Source organism: Saimiri boliviensis, chromosome 2 (assembly GCF_048565385.1).
Source record: "Saimiri boliviensis isolate mSaiBol1 chromosome 2, mSaiBol1.pri, whole genome shotgun sequence".
Classification (NCBI taxonomy): Eukaryota; Metazoa; Chordata; class Mammalia; order Primates; family Cebidae; genus Saimiri; species Saimiri boliviensis.
This window is the reverse complement of record NC_133450.1, coordinates 38,818,232-38,830,395: the sequence shown is the minus strand read 5'-3', so window position 1 is coordinate 38,830,395 and position 12,164 is coordinate 38,818,232. Positions and strand designations below refer to the sequence as shown.

The window sequence follows — 12,164 nt, the reverse complement described above, 5'->3', positions numbered from 1 at the left end:
CCCAGGCTGGAGAGCAGTGGCAGCTGACTGTAACCTCCACCTCCTGGGTTTAACCAATTCTCCTGCCTCAGCCTCCTGAGTAGCTGGGATTACAGGCACCTACCACCAGGCCTGGCTAAATTTCTTTCTTTCTTTCTTTCTTTTAAGTAGAGATGGGGTTTCACTATGTTGGCTAGGCTGGTCTGACCTCAAATGATCTCCCCACCTGAGCCTCCCAAAGTGCTGAGATTACAGGCATGAGCCACCATGCCTGGCTAGTGCCTTTGTTCTTGATCTTCTCCCTGTCGACTACTTGCCCCTTGCCTCTGCTCTAACGCTTCCTTCAAAGCCCAACTCAAGTTCTTTTTTTCTTTTCCTTTTTTTTTTTAAAGATGAGGTTTCACCATGATGGCCAGGCTGGTCTTGAACTCCTGACCTCAGGTGATCCACCCACCTTGGCCTCCCAAAGTGCTAGGATTACAGGCATGAGCCACCATGCCCGGACCCAACTCAAGTTCTACCAGTTTCAAAAACTCACCACCAACTGCCCGATAATCACCCCTTCCTCTGGATTCCTAGATTAGTCATTGGTACATATGTGAGCATATAATTTACCATCCAGATTGTAATGTTTGCTAGTTAGAGGTCACAATTACTCTGAACCCACAGGAATAAACTGGGACTGTCAGGACAAGCAGGGCCATATGGCCAACCTACTTATATATTACCCATTTGGCACTTGGCATGTGTTATCTGGTAGTTTTTATTTGTTTGTTAAATATACGTATGTATTTAAATGCAACTATCTAATCTCCTCAAGATAGGAAATCATCTGAGCATAAATTATGTCTTCTCTCTCTGTGTTCTCCTGGTGCCTGGCCAGCGTCTTACACATAATACAAACTAAAAATGGTTTGTTCCCCCACTGGCTGCTCTGAAAAGCCATCTTTGCATTGTTCCTCGTCCGACTGCTTGCTCTCCGCAGCCGCCTCCGCCGCGCGCCTACTTCGCCATCGCGGACTCCGGCAGCTTAATCGCCAGAGTCCTTGAACTCTCGCTTTTTCTTAAATACCCCGCATCGGATCACCGGCGTGACCCACCATGTCAGACGCAGCGGTAGACACCAGCTCCGAAATCAACACCAAGGACTTGAAGGAGAAGAAGGAAGTTGTGGAAGAGGCGGAAAATGGAAGAGACGCCCCTGCTAACGGGAATGCGAATGAGGAAAATGGGGAGCAGGAGGCTGACAATGAGGTCGATGAAGAAGAGGAAGAAGGTGGGGAGGCAGAGGAGGAGGAGGAAGAAGGTGATGGTGAGGAGGAGGATGGAGACGAAGATGAGGAAGCTGAGTCTGCTACGGGCAAGCGGGCAGCTGAAGATGATGAGGATGATGATGTCGATACCAAGAAGCAGAAGACCGACGAGGATGATTAGACAGCAAAAAAGGAAAAGTTAAACTAAAAAAAAAAAAAAAAAAAAGGCCGCCGTGACCTATTCACCCTCCACTTCCCGTCTCAGAATCTAAACGTGGTCACCTTCGAGTAGAGAGGCCGCCCGCCCGCCCACCGCGGGCAGTGCCACCCGCAGATGACACGACGCGCTCTCCACTACCCAACCCAAACCATGAGAATTTGCAACAGGGGAGGAAAAAAAACAAAACTTCCAAGGCCCTGCTTTTTTTCTTAAAAGTACTTTAAAAAGGAAATGTGTGCCGGGCGCGGTGGCTCAAGCCTGTAATCCCAGCACTTTGGGAGGCCGAGGCGGGTGGATCACGAGGTCGAGAGATCGAGACCATTCTGGTCAACATGGTGAAACCCCGTCTCTACTAAAAATACAAAAAATTAGCTGGGCATGGTGGCACGTGCCTGTAATCCCAGCTACTCAGGAGGCTGAGGCAGGAGAATTGCCTGAACCCAGGAGGCGGAGGTTGCGGTGAGCCGAGATCGCGCCATTGCACTCCAGCCTGGGTAACAAGCGCGAAACTCCGTCTCAAAAAAAAAAAAAAAAAAAAATGTGTTTGTATTTTTTATTTACATTTTATATTTTTGTACATATTGTTAGGGTCAGCCATTTTTAATGATCTCGGATGACCAAACCAGCCTTTGGAGCGTTCTCTGTCCTACTTCTGACTTTACTTGTGGTGTGACCATGTTCATTATAATCTCAAAGGAGAAAAAAAACCTTGTAAAAAAAAAAAGCGAAAACGACAACAGAAAAACAATCGTATTCCGAGCATTCCAGTACCTTTGTTGTGTATGTACTTAGCTGTACTATAAGTAGTTGGTTTGTATGAGATGGTTAAAAGGCCAAAGATTAAAGGTTTCCTTTTTTTCTTTTTTTGTCTATGAAAAAAAAAAATGGTTTGTTCATCATGATGATATCTTTATTCTGTTATTTAGGAATGAAACATGAGTTAGGAGTAACTTTCAAAGGTGGAAAATTCACTACCCAATTTTCATTCTGGCAAAAACACAAAAACCTCTATGTCCCCAGAAACAGATAGTGACATCAAAAAATTTCCTCAAGATTTTGCTGAGGACTGGGTTGAGGCCTCTGGCACAAGGCTCTGCCCTGTTGCTTAGCTGCTGAACAATGTGTTTCGTCTGTATCTTGACACATCCTTTTAACATTGCTTTGTCACATAGCAGAAAGACGACAGCCCCAACCACAGGACTCACAGAAATCAAATCAAAATAAAATTACACCTAAGAAAATGCTGTGGTGGCTAACTCACCTGAAACCAAGTCTTTGGATGTTTTGACTTGCTTCACTTATTTTGCTTAATTAGCACCTGGCCCCAGTTCAGAATTATCCGTGCTCAACTGCCAGTAACTAAAGGAAGAGAAGGAAGACCTAAAAACAAAACAAAACAAAACAAGACAGTGGTCACGAGAGTGAATGCTCTGAAAATGAACTAGAACGCAGACTGGAAAAAGACGGACATGTGGGTAAAAGATAATTAGGACAGAATCATCTCTCAGGACTAAATACTTCACAGAATAATGCAACAAAAGAGTAGCAGGTCAGAATCACATAGGGGTGTGAGTCCATGTTCAAAAGCCCCAGAAAGGGACACCATTTTGTTCAAACTACTGACGGTTTGTGCCTTTCTAAAATTGCTACCAAATAAATAGGTGACGACCAACAGTATTCATTGATTTGTACATAGGATGACATAAGGATGTTTTCCTTTGACTACAGCTCTAAAATTTGGTTCTCAGAGAGATCTCACCCGTAAATGTTTGGTCTAGCATTTTTGTTTGTATCTATGAGAGTCTCCGAGCCCTTCATAGTATCAGTAGTCTTCTTAATACACAGAATAGTCCGTCTAGAGATTCGCTAAATATTCTCGAGTTTGATAACGAGCTTCTTAGAGCCAGGGCAACGCAATGAGACCTCTTCTCTACTAAAAACAACAACAAAAATTAGCCAGGCAAAGTGGTGCTCGCCTGGCTACTCAGGAGGCTGAGGCTGGAGATTCGCTTATACTCGGGAGGCGGAAGTTGTAGCGAGCCAAGATCACGGCCGGTAACAATCCAGGCTGGGCAACAGTGAGAGAACGTCACGCACGCACGCAAGCAAGCACGAACGCAAGCACGCACGCACGCACGCAAGCACGCACGCACGCACGCACGCACGCACGCACGCACGCACGCACTCGAAAGAGCTTATTAGGAAAGACAAAAAGATGGGGCTGGGCGCGGTGGCTCACGCCTGTAATCCCAGCACTTTGGGAGGGCGAGGCGGGTGGATCACGAGGTCAGGAGATGGAGACCATCCTGATCAACATGTTGAAACCTCGTCTCTACTAAAAATACAAAAAATTAGCTGGGCATGGTGGCACATGCCTTTAATCCCAGCTACTCAGGAGGCTGAGGCCGGAGAATTGCCTGAACCCAGGAAGTGGAGGTTGTGGTGAGCCGAGATCGCGCCATTGCACTCCAGCCTGGGTAACAAGAGCAAAAAATTTCCGTCTCAAAAAAAAAAAAAAAAAAAAAAAAAGATGGCCGTGTACAGTGGTTCATGCCTGTAATCCTAGCATTTAGGGAGGCCAAGGCGGGTGGGTCACCTGAGGTGAAGAGTTCGACACCAGTCTGGTCAAAATGGTAAAACCTTGTCTCTACTGAAAATACAAAAATTAGCCAGGCATGGTGGCGGACACCTATAATTCAAGCTACTAGAGAGGCTAAGGCAGGAGAATTGCTTGAATCCAGCAGTGCAGAGGTTGCAGTGAGCCAAGATTGCTCCATTTTACTCCAGCCTGGGCAACAGAGCATAACTTCATCTCAAAAAACAAAACAGAACAAAACAAAAAAGATAAAAGATGACTCCTTCTCCTTATGATCTTTTAATACCTGGACCTCTCTAGAATTATTGGATATATTGACTTCTTGGGAGTTCCCAGTTCTTCCTTTCTTTGTTTGTTTGTTTTTAAATAGAGTCTCACTCTGTCGCCAGGCTGAAGTGCAGTGGCGCAATTTCGGCTCACTGCAACCTCCGCCTCCCGGGTTCAAGCAATTATTTTGCCTCAGCCTCTTGAGTAGCTGGGAATACAGGCACGCACCACCACGCCCAGCTAATTTTTGTATTTTTGATAGAGACAGGGTTTCACCTTGTTGCGTAGGATGGTCTCAATCTTTTGGCCTTGTGATCCGCCCGCCTCAGCCTCACGAGGTGCTGGAATTATAGGCATGAGCCACTGTGCCCGGCCACTTTTGGTTCTTTTTTAACTTGAAGTCATCACTTGCCTTCAACGATTAAAGCCAGGAATAGGCGACTTTAATGGTAGATCTGCCACAAAAGTGTATTTTCTGTCTCATTTGTCCTATCATTTCTCTTCCTCTTCCCTTTATCTCTCATTCCCTTCTTTCTACTTGTGATTTTATTTCACCCCTTCCCTCTACTCCCCATCTCTCCTTGAGTATAATTAGAGCGCTTGGTGGTAGGTAGGGCCAAACAGTGTTGATTTAAGCATTGATCTTAGATGCACAGGAAGGTGTTAAGTGACTTCTCAAGACTTTTCCTAGCTCTCGGATTCTCATGGGGTTGCAGTTAGTTAGTTACCATCCCTCGATTACTAGTCACTTATTCTTACATCTGTATTAGGTCAATTGGAATCATCTTCATCATCATAGCTAACATTTATGGAATACTTAATACATATGTCAGACCCTGGGTTATGTGGATTCTCTTCTTTACTTCTCACAGCAACTCTGTGAGGAAGGCACATTCCCATTTTGCAAATGAGGGAGAGGGAGCAGAGAAGTTAGTACCTTTCCCACGTTTCATCATGGCTAGTAAGTGACAGAGCTGGGCTGTGAGTCCACATTTATGTGTCTCCACACCACCACTTTGGTGGAAAATGTGATCCTGGTATATGGTAGGAAGAAGGCTGAGCAATTTAAAATCCGTTACACAGCCTTCACAGATGCTGGGCCGAGGCATAACTTTAAAGCTAACGTCCCCTGACTAAAGGGTCAAAACTTTATCCTCTTCGTGAAAGGATGTGATGTTACTTAGATCTACGCAACCTCCCCTAGGTACCACCCCTTCCAAACTTGTCTCAGCATTTCTGCACTTTTGCACATATTGTTCCTTGTGTCAGGGGAACACCTTGCCCAACGTTCCCTAAGTCTAAGCTTAAAGAGTCTGTGGATGGATCAACGCTTCTGAAAAAATCTTTGCTGAGACTGTGTCCCCTCCTCTCTCTGACCTCTCCCAGGCTGCCCTTTCTCTGGGCCCCAGGAGCATTCCAAAGAGCAGTTTTTACACTGTATTGTGGTCACTGGTTTTTCTTGTCTTGCACCCTGATTGTGAAAAGTGAGCCTAAGGCAGATACCCCAGCCATTATCTGAGTGAAATTGAATTCCTGAGCTTTAATATTATCATTTTACTTCTTCCAGGTATATTTACATTTTGAGCACCATTCTGAATTTTGAAATGTAACACTCTCTGATATAGACACCTTGCCTGTAAGAGTGACTACCTTCCTTCAGCCCAAGTCAACAAAAACTATTACATATGTATGCATGTATGTATGTATGTATGTATTTAGAGGCAAAGTCTCTGTCATCCAGGCTGCAGTGTAATGGTGCAATCACAGCTCACTGCAATCTCGACCTCCAAGGCTCAAGTGATCTTCCCACCTCAGCCTCCCAAGTAACTGGGATTATAAGCACACACCACCACACCCACTGCCCAGCTAATTTTTGTATTTTTTGTAGAGACAGGGTCTTGCCATGTTGCCCAGGCTGGTCTTGAACTCGCTAGCTCAATCAGTCCTCCTTCCTTGGCCTCCCAAAGTGCTGCGATTACAGGTGTGAGCCATCACACCTGGCTGGATCCAATTATTTATAAAAGAGATACACAAAGTAGTGTATAGAACCAATTGAAGGCCGGGCATAGTGGCTTGCGCCTGTAATCCCAACACTTTTGGAGGCCAAGGCAGGTGGATCACCTGAGGTCAGGGGTTCAAGGCCAGCCTGATCAACATAGTGGAACCCCATCTCTACTAAATGTAAAAACTTAGCCAGGTGTGGTGGCACATGCCTGTAATCCGAGCTACTTGGGAGGCTGAGATGGGAGAATCACTTGAACCTGTGAGGCAGAGTTTGCAGTGAGCTAAGATCGTGCCATTGCACTTCAGCCTGGGCAATAAGAGTGAAACTTTGTCTTTAAAAAAAAAAAAAAAAGAACCAACTGAAGTCAAGAAGCTATTGCTAAACTTCCAGAAATGAAGCAGAAAAGTGCTAAGTTTACAGATCGTTTCCTAGAGAGCAATGAGGTGTTAAATCGAATGATATTAGGGCATGTCGTTCTCCTTATTGAGTCATCCATGTCTTAGGCAGAATCTTCCTTCTGGTGAGCACAGAATGAAGACATGATTTAGCAATTAAATTATTGGTAATTTATTGAAAAAAGGGATACTAATTTCTAACCAAAACTTTCCTAATTATTTTTGTTTGTTTTCCTTCTCAAATTTCAAAACTGTTGAAAGCAAAGACCTGGAATGCACAGAGCAAAATGCAAATGAGATAGGTGGAATGGTAGCTGCCTTTGGCTATGGAATTTGGAGTAAGGCGGTAGGAAGAGTGAAACTGTGCTTTCAGCTTTTGTAATCAATCAAAAAATATTTACTGAGCACCTATGTGTCTGGTATAACCCTGGGAAACAAGCATGATTCTCAAGTTTGCAGTCACGAGCTGACTGTGTATACTATAATAGGGGAATTAATAAACTGTTATTAATTTGGGAGGCCAAGGCGAGTGGATCACCTGAGGTCAGGAGATCAAGACCAGCCTAACCAACATGGTGAAACCCCATCTCTACTAAATATAAAAAATTAACTGGGCATATCTGTAATCCCAGCTACGTGGGAGAGATTTGGAAAGGGATACTCATTTCCAGTCTTTATGGAAGAGGTGATGTTTGAGCTATGTCTGAGAACCTGAATATGAATTCAATAAGCAGAAAAAGGGCTATTCTGGGCAGAAGGAGCAGCACACAAAAAACTAGAAAGAAGACTTTGGTGTGGTGAGTGCCATGAGGAATTGGTGAGGCTAGAAACAGGAAATGGGATAACAGCAGGAAGGGAGGTAGGGAGCAGCAGGATATGGGGCTACAGAAGTAGATGGGGCCAACTTTTAAAAAGCTGTGGGTGCTGTAGGAAGGAATTTTGTCTTTATCCTGAGGGCAATAGAGAATTACAGAGCTTGCCAGGCGTGGGGGCTCATGCCTGTAATCCTAGCACTTTGGGAGGCTGAGGTGGGCGGATCACCTGAGGTCAGGAGTTCAAGACCAGCCTGACCAATATGGTGAAACCCTGTCTTTTAAAAAAAAAAAAAAAAGAGAGAGACTCATGGAGCTTTTAAAGCAGTGACATAATGAGATTTATGATACTGTTACATTCTTGGCACCATCTACTATAGTTGCTTAATAATATATAATATGTCTGAGTTCTTTCAAACCTTGCTATGCGCTTTCTCATTAGTTGTTTTTTTTTTTTTTTTTTTTTTTTTTAAGACGGAGCCTCACTCTCTTGCCCTTGCTAGAGTACGTGATACAGGCTCACTGCAACTTCCACCTTCTGGATTCAAGTGATTCTCTTGCGTTAGCCTCCTGCGTAGCTGGGACTACAGGCATGTGCCACCACACCTGGCTAATTTTTTGTATTTTTAGTAGAGATAAGGTTTTACCATGTTGGCCAGCTGGTCTCCATCTCCTGGCCTCAAGTCATCTGCCTGCCTCGGCCTCCCAAAGTGCTGGGATTACAGGCATGAGCCACCGTGCCCAGCCCTCTCACTAGTTCTCAAAGAAGATTTTGTAAAGAGAAAAAAGGACAAAGAACTAGAAGGGTTGGGACTCTGTGATTAGGTAGAACCCAAAGTAGCACTTCCAAAAAAGGCTCCCTTTCTCTTTGTGCCTTGATGTAACTTTCCAAATCCACTTCCTGGAGGAGCCTGGCCTTTCTTTTTCTCCATCTCCTGTGGTTTCCTCCCTAACATGACCCTGCTACCACAGCATCCTCTCCAACACAACATGCTCACTCAGTTTCTCCAGTTACATACAAATCACTTTCTACAAATTTGTTAAAATACACAGTCTCATATTACCCACTTCAGCAGATATGTATTCACACATCAGGCAGTTTGAGTTATTACCAGTCCTCTTTCTTAATTTATTGTCCTTCCTTCTACTACCTCAGGCTTAAGGCTAGAGTTATTTTTCTTTTCTTTCTTTCTTTCTTTCTTTTTTTTTTTTTTTTTTTTTTGGTATTTTTAGTAGAGACGGGGTTTCACCATGTGGGCCAGACTCATCTCGAATGCCAGACCTCATGATCCGCCCACCTCAGCCTCTCAGAGTGATGGGATTACAAATGTGAACCACCTCGCCTGGCCTAGGCTAGAGCTATTTTTCTTAAAACCCTCAAGTCATATTTAAAAACACATATATCAAAAATATTTCTGTAACATTTTATAAAGCAAGCCTGTGTGATAGGTGTATTTATTATTGTCATTATTTTACAGATGAAAAAATTGAAGGCCAGCCAGTAAGCCACTTGTTTAGGGCCCTCAAATTATATTGTTACAATGAGGACTGAAATCTAATATTTTAACGTTAAATCACGTTATTTTCCAGATATTCCTTGCCGCTTCTATGTACCCCTTCCCCATTCCAAATCAAAACTACTCTTTTAAACACTACCCAAGTGTTTTGATTTCTGTGAATTTTGTGCCTGAGTTACCTTGAAGTAAACCTTCCATCTGCTAGCCATTCTCCAGGACAAAACAGAGGTCTCTTGACTTCCCTTTCCTTACTTCCCCAGTTTCTCTAAAAATTCCAAACTCTACCTCTTAGAGTCCATGTATAGGTGGAAGAGAACAAAAGCCTGCTCTAAATCTTACTGTATCCTTGAGGCACACACTGGGGGAAGAAAAAAACCCACAGTAAGGCCGGGCACGGTGGCTCAAGCCTGTAATCCCAGCACTTTGGGAGGCCGAGGCGGGTGGATCACGAGGTCGAGAGATCGAGACCAACCTGGTCAACATGGTGAAACCCCGTCTCTACTAAAAATACAAAGAATTAGCTGGGCATGGTGGCGCGTGCCTATAATCCCAGCTACTCAGGAGGCTGAGGCAGGAGAATTGCCTGAACCCAGGAGGCGGAGGTTGCGGTGAGCCGAGATCGCGCCATTGCACTCCAGCCTGGGTAACAAGAGCGAAACTCCGTCTCAAAAAAAAAAAAAAAAAAAAAAAAAACCCACAGTAAAATATATGAAACCTAATTGCATTTTGATGATTAAATTCCTTCTGGCTAGTTGTGGTGGCTCATGCCTATAGTCCCAGCACTGTGGGAGGCTGAGGCAGGAGGATTGCTTGAGCCCAAGAATTTAAGACTAACTGGGGCAACACAGTGAGACCCATCTCTATATACATACATACATACATAAAATATTTTTAAAAATCTACCCCAATCCATGTAAGATTTGAAAGATAGTATTTCCCCAGATGCTACAATTTAAGAAATTTTGACATATATCATGAAAACTTTGTATGGAAATGATAATCTATATTTGAAAAAAAGTGAGGAGAGTGAAAAAAAAAAAACAAACAGAATCGGGGGAAATAATGGCTATTCCCTTGCTTTTAAATGTCATATGTTTGAAAAAATGGACACGTTATTTGTAAATTGATGTTTAGTAACTAGTAACAAACTTGAAATACTAGAATACCCTATGAGCCTTAATCCTAGGTAGACTTAAGCAAATGAATTTCTTTTAAGTCATCTTTTGAACCTATATCCACATTGGTTATAAAGATACTTTAAGTTATATTTTTTTCCTCTTTGTTTTTCAGAGCTACTTCTTATTTGGGGGCTACTTTTAAAAACTGAGGTATAATTCACAAGGGGCTGCCTTTTTTTTTTGATAAGACTTATAACTATTGCTGAATGTTTTGTTCTAATCTTCTAAGCAGGGCCATTTTATTTTTTGGAGTCACTTCTAAAGTCATGTGGTCATTAACTTTGTATACTATTTTGGATAGGAGTGCTGATACAAATTAAAACCCAAGTAGACCTCATTGTATGTCACTCCATGAATGTTGACAACATAAGGAATACCTTGCTCATAGTACACTGACTTCTGGACTGAAAAGCTGAGGAAGAAACTCAATTTTCTTTTTTGCATACATCAAAAAAACAACCACTATGTCCAGTTCCCTGACTGACCTCAGCAAATGAAGTGAACAAATAGTGTTAGTTCAGACTGAAGAAATTATCTGAATCTTGGTGTGTGTCGATTTATAATCTACATGTAATATTACTTAAATTAGATATTTACAGTTTCATATGTGTGCATAGGCTCCTTCACACCTATTTCTATATTTATTAGTTATTGAACTTTCTAAACTGGAATTGAAGCATTACAATTTTTTTGGCACCAATTTTATAAACTTAAGCAGTGCAATGCATGTTATTTTTCTGAGGCAAACCAAAGGTTATTTTCTCAAGGTTTTTGCAGCATTTGATGGAGGATCTTTTACACATTTGTAATAGACAAAAAATAAACCAGACTGAAAATCAGTTTTAAAGTCTAAAACCATGTACCAAGTTTTTTATTCAAATTGTACAGGATAACTTTAAACTTAAATTGCATTCTATTAACCAATATGAATGTACTTCTGTAAGCATAGTTACGTTGAAATAGAGTTTTAAAAAGCAATAAATAAATAAACGTATCTGAAAGGCTGGAGTTTATCATTTGTATGGGGAATTAGCCTGAAGTTGGGTGGGAGAACCCTAAAAGGAAGAAAGTCTAACCCTGCCACTGAGCTATGAAAAAAACCTGCTCACCCTGAACTTCTAGGAGTGCTTTTGGACCTGTCCTCAGCCAGGCTCACCTGTATTCACTGTGTTAACCCAGAATTACTGCTAATTCGTTCATATCTGGCAAGTGACATCAGGTGAAGACAACCACAGCCTCTTATTTCACATTTTCCCTGACACAGTGGAATGACCTATACCAAGCAGATGAGCTTCTGCTTGGAGATGAGTACCCTCTCCTCCATCTGTGAAATTGGTCTGAGGATGTTACCATAAAGGCTGGGGCACTTTTTCATTCCTTTCAACAAAAGATGAAAAGAATAGATAGGATCAGCATTGTATCCTTTTAGTCTCTTGGCATTATAAGGCAGAAGAAAAAATAGAAGGTGTCGAAAGGTGATTCAAACTGCACTCCTTAGGGAAATCCCTCATCTTGCCCCAGGGATATAGTTTAGCACATGTAATTGAGCCAGCAGTTAGGGCCATTTTAACATTTAGATTTTCTTTAATCAATTCCTTTAACAAAAGATGATCTCATACGTGAACTGCAACATTGTATGTTTGATATACATCATGGACATCACCTATTTATTAAAGACCCATAAGAGCAGGGTATTGTCCCAGATGAAATTCTATTAGAATATAAAATTAATTCTGCAAACTTTATTTTATATAGTTACCTATAAGAGAAAGGAAATAGATTTTTTTTTACTGTTTTTCTTATGTTACACCACTACTTGTTCATTTCATTCAAGTGCTAATCTCCTTCTGCTTTGTAGCCTCTATTTTTCTTTCTTCCATCTGTCAACCTCAGATAATTTTGTATTCCTATTACCACAATCACACTTTAATTTCTGGTCCTG

The 12,164-nt window shown here is 42.3% G+C and overlaps 1 pseudogene; it reads left to right on the top strand.

The window, feature by feature from the left end:
• Positions 1 to 1,005: 1,005 nt before the first annotated feature.
• On the top strand, positions 1,006 to 1,546 carry LOC120363949 (prothymosin alpha pseudogene; annotated as a pseudogene).
• Positions 1,547 to 12,164: the final 10,618 nt, after the last annotated feature.